Source organism: Aythya ferina (assembly GCF_964211825.1).
Source record: "Aythya ferina genome assembly, chromosome: 4".
Taxonomy (NCBI): Eukaryota; Metazoa; Chordata; class Aves; order Anseriformes; family Anatidae; genus Aythya; species Aythya ferina.
Genome location: NC_140300.1, coordinates 28,582,616 through 28,590,050, shown reverse-complemented (window position 1 = coordinate 28,590,050; position 7,435 = coordinate 28,582,616).

The following is a 7,435-nucleotide window of genomic DNA, read 5'->3' as shown; positions in this document are numbered from 1 at the left end:
CTGAATTGTGGCCAAAGAGCAGTGGTTGAAGGGTGCTCATGTTAGAGTATGTGATAGGAGGGTATATTGTGTAGTGGTACCATGCACATTGATAAATGCTTTTCAAAGTGTTGAGTGGATGATTGGGTGATTGATGGAAAACTCTTCATCCAAGGATTCATGATTCAGTCAGCCATGCTTGTATCCTTTTCACCTGCCTTCATGAAACTGTTTGTGTGCATAGATATATAGGAAAAATCTTTTATTTATATGAATAACTATTATTCACATATAAATGAATGCATTGGCATATGAACAGAGACGTTCCCAGACAGACATGCTTGTTTTCTCCCTGTAAGTGATCACCTGCCTGCCACCCTATATGTACACATTTACTAGCTGTGAACGTGACTGGGGAAAACAAATGTAAAACATGCAGGACAGCCAATAAATGTGGTTAATATGTCCCAGTCAGGAAGGAAACCAGCTATTTTTAAAACAGGGATTTATAAATATAGTCAAATGTAAGGCAAGCTCTGAAGAGGACGAGAAGGAATTGAAGATGGTCTGAAGCTTTCCTGGAGCATACAGCTTATTCACGGTCACGATTATTGGCGCAGAACCAAGTAAAGCAGAGCCTTTCTAACATCCTGTTAACCTGCCTTCTGCTCTTATAACTAATAGCATCAGCCGATCAAAAAAAAGTCTGTAGAAATACATGCAGTACAGGGCTTAGCAGTTCTGCATGGCTCTGTAACAGATTTCTGATTCATGAGCAGCAAAGAGGTTGAGAGCTCCCCTAGCTGTGGTTGCTGTTCCCCTGCTTGTTTGCTGATGGGGTTTTGTGGTGTTTGGTGACTCTCCTGAGCAAGAGAACCAAATTTATTTTCTGTGTCTGCCTCACACTTGCAGGCATAGTGTTGTGTCTTGTGGAACACATGAACGTGATCACGGTTCTTCACAGGTAGTGCCAAGACAGCGTATCCCCATTTTCTTTCCTCTTTTCAAGAATTCAAAAAGACCCAAATGAGTTACATTTCCTAGAAAAATCTCAGAGCAACCACCTGTACAATGCAGTGCATTTAACCCTCTCGAGTCTCAGACAACACATGCTCTGGAGGATCCTGCTGTGCAGCTCCTATGAGAAGTATGGATGCACAAACTGAGATGCACGAGGAGGATCCTCACAAGAGGGTATTGTCTGAGACTCAGGAAGCCAAGAAGCTCAGATCTGGAAAAGTCTCTATTTCTGTGCTAAAGAACAGGAATGTAAATATTGATTTAAGATCTTGTATTTAATATCTGTGATCTCAGCAAAAGGGAGAAGGAGAAGGAGGAGGAAGAGAAGTTAACACAAAGAAAACAGCAATACTTAGTACCTGAAGTTTTCTTGAAATAGAAATGATACTCAAAAATATTTAATGTGCTATTTACAAGTTGTGTACTAATTAAAACCTGCTTTGAGATATTTATTAAAGTACTGCATTTTTGTCTTGGCTCCCTCTCTCAAGCTGACTAGGAACTATTGTATCAGCTACTTTGGGGGGGGCTGTGTGCAACAAACAGCCCAGAGGCTTAATTTTGTGCAGTATTTTTTTGAAAAGCTATGACTGCAAGCTCTTCTTCAGCAGAGTCGAAATGTAGCAGGATATTGCTGTTTTAATGTTTCTATCACACAGGTATGTAAGGCATTGGAGGTAATCAGTAGCTAGTTATTAAAAATCAATTTGCTCCAGTGTTCTACAGTGCAGACATCCACCACCATAAGTATTATTAAAAATAAATAAATAAATAATAATTAAAAAACCTACTGTGAATCTTCTAATACACAGATTACATTTTCTAATTTTTTATTGAAGCTACAGTTCCTGGGGAAAAAAATATATATTTTTTTCTTTTTCATGGATTAAGATTTGGTTCCAGATCTGAAGCCTATGGGAAAAAAAGGACTTGGAAAGGTGATATGGAAGCATTACAAAATATCTGGACTGATAAAAAGGACACTGATAATGAAGACTTGATTTTATTTTCTAAATGACAGTTATAGCCATGAGTTTTATGGTGCCATTCAAGAAATGTATCTTTCATATCTGTTTTCAGTTGTAAAGATATTATTACATTTCAGTCAGTTTAGGGTTGTTATTTTCCAGTGTGGGAGTCTGCCTCCTCCAAATAAATTCTGAGAGAGGCTGGAGGAAGAGAGGAAATGCTCACCCTCTCAAAGAAAGAGAAGGTCTCCCTCAAGAAAACTTATTGCCTTCATGCTTTGAAACCACACTTTGCCTACTATGTTTAAATGGCATTATTCACACTGCAGATTTATACATCCAAGAGACCAGAAATGCTAGAATTATAACAATGTATTTTGGTGGGAGTCCTCAGCATAATGTGATGTTGACCCTGTTGGTAGATTGTATGCTCTTTCTGTGCAGATGCCATATCTTGCTTAGCAAGCTTCTTTCTTGTGAATTAAACATTTTTCATTCAGTTGTAAGTACTGGAAAAAAGTCCTTGAAGATACTCTATTGCATTCTACAATGCCCTGGAAGTCCTTTTACATTATCATTACAGATACCTGAGAATAGTAGGCCGTTGTGTTCCTCCTATGAGCCCACACAATGCTGTGGAGGAACCATTTGTTTTGAAATTATAGGTATCTATTTAACATCAAGACGGTTATTCAGTATTTTAAGAGCTTGAGTTGTAGCAAGGTCAGTGTAATGTCTTCCAAAGCTATCCTAGATTTCCACTGTTGATAGCCTAGGGAGAAATGGGCCTCAGTTGACAGTTCTTTTGAGGCATTTCTATGTCCTCAAGGCTCCTTTGCACTCATGTGCTGTCTGCAACTACCTTCAGGGAGCAGGCACTGCAGGCTCTGGCAGGACCTTCTCCCCCTTCCCCTGCCCTCCTGACACATCACCAATCTGGCAGCTGGGTGAAGATGACTGTACATATTGGTGTCTACAAATAATTAACCTTTTGGCTGACTACCACCTGCCTGATCGATGGATTTCTTTAAAAATAAATAAAAATTTGTCCACTTAATTGCTATGCAGAGAGCATCACTGAAAACAAAAAAGAGAGAACAACCTCTCTGTCCCAGGACCAAAGGCAAGCACCATGCTCTTACCTAGCACAGAAGAGGTTTAGTGGTTACTTACTTTTTTTATAAAACAAGAAATAACAACAACAACAAAACAAAACAGAAGCTGTCTCAGACTGATCACCAGTCTGGATAGCAAACCCAAACCAGACAAGTTAATGCAGGAACAGCAGGAAACTCACTGAGAGCCATTTTCAACTCAAATGTAGCAAGCCCACCTCCTCCTAATTGTGCAGATTGTACTACTGTATGGGCACACTGGTTATTAGCTGTATTTCTTCAAGGAGGACTTTTTGCTTAGCTTAGTTAAATGGCAAACAAATACCAAAAAAAAAAGATCATTGCAAAATGTACCATAGTAAAACTACTTTCCAAATGCCTTGTGATTATGGCAAGAAATGTCAGCAAAGCAAACTAAGGTTAAATTTTATTCCGTACTTTCTACCAATATGGTGAAGCAGTGCAGCACTAATGTGTGAGGCTCTGGAAACTCCAGCATGGAGTGTTTTAAGAACAGGGTAGCAAATGTCTCCCAGCAATGAATGGGGAATTGCAGATCCTGCATTGCAACCTGAGAGCACAAAGAGAGATGGATGGTCTTGAGAGAGCCAGGGGTCACTCCAGGGCTGCCAGGTGACACCAGCCACCCCACCCCACTGCAGGAGTGGGAGAAGTCTGTCTTACTTTGCCTTCAAACTGGACTGATTGTCTTTGCTCAAGAAGGAACAAACAAAACTCTTTTGGAGGTATTGAACTGTGACTCCATCACTCCATCTTCCCCTTGGCCATTGCAATAGTTGGTGGTGTAAAGGGGCATAAAAGCTTTAGCTTAATTACTGCACCATGCTAACAATTGACATTAGTGAAAACCAATAGCTAAAATATTTTTTTTCAATTCTTTTAAGATCTCATTTTAAGATTTTAAGTCTCAACAGAAAAAAAGAGCGTGTGTCTCATACCATCTTGAGAGGACAAATGAGCTTAGACAACTCAGCAGCAAACGACAGAAGACAGGGAGCTACTGAGCAGGGCCATGCCAAGAGTGAGCAGAGAGCTGCTGTGCCACCAGCTTCACTTGAATATTCAGGAAAGTTATTTAAATGGTGACACCTTGTCCTGGCACATGTCCCCATCCTCTTCCCTAGAACAAACCCTGGCATACAGCACTTGTCGTGTCACTTGCCTTTTTTCCTTCAACGGAAGAGCGAAAAGATTCTGCACATTGGGGACACATCTGCATTGGAAGCCACAATAGCAGGGAATTTAGATGGCTGTACACTTAAAAAACTAAACCCCAGGGTGTATTTTCACTGAGTGCTTTGTACCCTGGCCTCGCTAGACCAGGCAGACTTAAGGCCACAGTCACATGGATTAAGGCAGAGGCATTGCACAGATGGAAGATATCCACCACACTGTGTGAAGAGTTCAGAATTAAAGTGCCAGTGGTAACTGAGATGGCAGAGATTTAATAACACTCCTAAAAGTGCCTATGTGAATATCCTGGCTGTTTGTGGGCTGGAGAAAATGCTTTCTAGGACCACAGTGGTGCATGTGAATCAGCAGTTCATGTCTGCTGGGGAATCTGGGGTGAGAGGCATCAAAGTGGGGCATGCTGGAGAAGCTGTGGGGCGAGGCAGTAGGCAGGACAGTGTAGAAAAACCAAACAGAGGAGTTGGCTGTGCCAGGCTGGGCAGCACACAGAAGGAATGTCAGAGAGGCCAGGCTCTGACAGTGCCTGCTATTTTTCAGAAATAACTCTTGAAATGCAGAGCTGAAGAAAACAACCACAGTCACAGAGGAGGGGCTGGAGCGCATGAACTCCACCAAGCATCCTCCATTTCAGCCAGCTGGCTTGCCTGCCTGTAGCAAGAAATCCCTGCACAGAACCAAAGAACATATTTTCCGAAGAACTTTGGATGAAATTTCAGGTGAAACCAGAAAAGTTGATCAGAAAGGAAGACTTTTCCAAAATGAAAGACTGTGTCCCTGGCTGCACTGAGAGGCAGGAACGTCTCTAGTAAACAGTAATTATTCTTCAGCGGAGTAGAGATTTTGTGAAACATCACAAAACACTGTCATAAATCAGAAAAGGCTAGGCCCTAAAACCTCTCATCAGAGACATGGCCTCAGGCTTCCCCTGAAAACTCATCCCTCAGTCTCTTTACCCAGGTCAAATGCAGGCTAAGGAAGTGCCTACACCGATCTGTTTAGGATAGAGAACCACAGCAAACCTCTCACGACAGCAGCTGACCTTACAAGAATGCCTCCCTGAAGATGGCAGAAACTTGATGTAGGTGCCTAAAGTTGCAAAATATGTGTTGTTTTGACCTGCCATGCTGTGGCAAAAGTCCTTCATGCCCTTGGGATCCCCAAGCCTTGTTCTCTAATTTCATTTTAACCTGAAATCCAAACTGTGAATCAGTCCATTCAAGAAGAATTTGAGTAAATCTTCTGCAGTGCTTATTTTCAAATATTTGAGCTGACTCAGGGAAAGCAGGATCTCTTCATCTCCACAGCAGCCACTTCTCAATGGAATTGGAATGCAATTACTTTTAAGGTAAAGAAATAATTGTTTTCAGCTGGTTAGTAATTAAAAATAAATTGCATGCAAGAGTGTGTACTGTCAAATCCTCTTATTAAATATAGGGAGAGACAGGTTGCAGAGCATGGCTCCAGGATGGGACAGTGATACAGCATTATCCCTTCTCCCCCTGTATTACAACTTCAAAAATTATCTGCAGGCTGTACCTCAAGACAGCTGAAGACAAAAGGTCTCACAGAGCTGGAGATAAGCACCAAATTTTATCACTGCAGATTCCTTCCATCTCCTGCCTTACTCAAACAGATGCAATCCAGACTGAAGGCCTAGTGTTTGTGTACCTTCTGATATCTTTCTGACCTTGTAAAGGGATCACAAATGGGACATAAGTATAATTTATACATACTATAACCTCACGTTTTATTGTGCCCGGTGGAGACTTGCTAAATATGAAACTCAGGCCCAGAAAGTTCACATTAATTCAGGCATTTGTTGTTTCTTCAAAGTGCAAAATGTACTTATGCAGCTGAAACTCCCAATGGTAGCATTGTAGCTTCACAAGATGAGACAAATAAAGCATCCAGTGTTCAGAAAATACCACAGGGGCCCATCTTGGTGAATCTGCTGATCTCCCTAGCATCCGTCAAAAAGAGTCTTCTCAGAGAAAAAACATCTGTGTGAGAGACTTTTCATATATCTGATGGCTGGGAGCGACTCACTGGCTGGGGTGCTGGTGTGGAGTCAAAGTGGGGTGAACCTTGCCAAACCCAGCTCCAAGAGCAGCAAGATCAGTGGCAAAAGAAAGAAACAGCTCCCTTCTTGTGGCCCTGCAGCGTGGCTCCCTGCCCAGACCAGGGACAATGCTGCTGGGATACGGCAGCTGCTTTCCTTTGTCTTCCCTTAGAAAACCTGGGCTTTCACACATTTCATTTTTCTGAGTCAAAGAGCAGCTGGACAGGTGCCCCACTTGAGCACCATGGCACAAACATCTCAGTCTGCACCACCAAGAGGTCAGAGGGCAAGTCCATGAAGGTGGACAGTGACGGCCTACACCCCTCATCTGCCAGGCTCTACCCTCAGAGGCATGACGCTTGGTGTCAACCCAGTGCCTTGTTAGAGTTAGGGTCTAGTAGGCATTACCTGAAGTGAGGAGGAGGTGGTCCCCAAGGAAGGATGACCCAAGATTTCAGCTGTAGCAGGGAGCCTTCTGGGTTTTGGTATTTCTCTCCTTGCAGCATCCATTTCACCTTCCGTAGTCCTCTGCACCAAAAATGTTGATCACAATTAAAAACATTTCTTAGCATGCAGACTAACTATGCTGTTTAACACTAGATAGTAGGAATGCATAGACAACTAGTATTTGTTTTCTTAATCTCACATTAATCTGTGAATGCGTGTTTACATTTAAGATTTCTAAGTATCATGCTTCTCAGTGTGCCTGATTTTTAATGATCTCCTGAATAATTCATTTTAAAAGCCTCTTTATTTTCTTCTCTCTAGTTTAATTAACCTCTTGGTGCTGTTGGTGGGATTTTGCCATAAAAGCGTAATGCATTTTGCATTAGTGTGTAACTCATGCTAGAAGAATCTGGGTCTAGGAACTAAAGAGTTAATAGCAGGCTCTGACTTAATGCTGTTTTATTACAGATAATGAGTAGTAACAGAAGACTTTCTTTATAAGCTGAATGCTACCTTAGGATACCCAGGAAAGAGTACTGGTCCTGCCCAAGGAGACTGGACAGAGCTTGGGGTGCTGCTCGCCCCTAATGCTGAGGCTGGGGCAGTATCCTGAATGAGTTTTCCATGGAGTTCAC